This window comes from Brassica oleracea, chromosome C3, assembly GCF_000695525.1.
Source record: "Brassica oleracea var. oleracea cultivar TO1000 chromosome C3, BOL, whole genome shotgun sequence".
NCBI lineage: Eukaryota > Viridiplantae > Streptophyta > Magnoliopsida > Brassicales > Brassicaceae > Brassica > Brassica oleracea.
The window spans coordinates 25,995,931-25,997,027 of record NC_027750.1 but is presented as its reverse complement, the minus strand read 5'-3'; positions in this window follow the sequence as shown (position 1 = coordinate 25,997,027).

Genomic DNA, 1,097 nt, shown 5'->3' with positions numbered 1-1,097 from the left:
GGCAGCCGTGTCCAATGCAATAGATGGACATGCCGGCTTATCTATTTAACTAAAGAAAGATCTCGACATGATAATTTTTATTAAATCTTTGATTTGTGTTTTACTTTAACCTAATTAGGCATTCACGTTTTTATATATAAATAAAAGTTTGTTTTGACTTCATTATGTCTTGCCTGATCTTACTTGAACATATAAATGATTTTGAAGAGTTGCCTAAAGGGCATAAAACCAAGTAAGAAATCATGAATGAGTATAGTAAGCATAGTAAAGAAACTATGGCTAAGGCATTGCCTTAAAGGACATTATACACACCCAAAAGAACATGTGACCCATTGAAGTTATAATGTATGGTTTCCAAGTAGAAACAATGGGTAAGAAAGGAAACAAGTTCCTTTTAGATTTTAAGAAGAAAAACGCCTAAAGACCTTGAAAAAAAGTGGTCGAGACTATACCTATGATCTCTACTGATCAAAACTATGCTACAGATCAGTATGATAAAGAGGCAAGAGATGTGGTAACCATATTGAGATAACACCACGAAATTTTACACTATATGGCATGATAGGATTAGCCATCCTAAAGTCTAAACCTGATGCAAAGATTGAAAAGGCACAGAGTTATCCCGTAAAAGATCTCATGTTGTGAAACATGTACACAAAAGGAAACTCATTAGGCTTAATAGTCCCAAGCACCACGACCTTATAGTATGGTCATGAGGGGGAGAGAGGATAAACCCATGATCAATACTACAAGTTCGTGTACCACTATGGTCTAAGACCATGTTATATGGTCGGTCATTACTCGGCCATAAGGACCATTCCTCGGCCGTAGAGGCAGGACCATTCCTCGGCCGTAGAGGCCATGATACAAACGACCAAACCAAAAAGGCCATTACTCGACCGAAGAGACCATGGCTAGGCCACAAAGGCCATAACCGGCCGAAGAAGCCATTACCTATAAAAGGTTCGGCCATGTAAGCCATTATCTATAAGACTAAGATTATAAAGTCTATAAGCTTGGAGACATTATGAATTGACATGTATAAGAATGATAATATGCATCAGGCCATATAAGTGAGCATAGATATTCCCATCTCA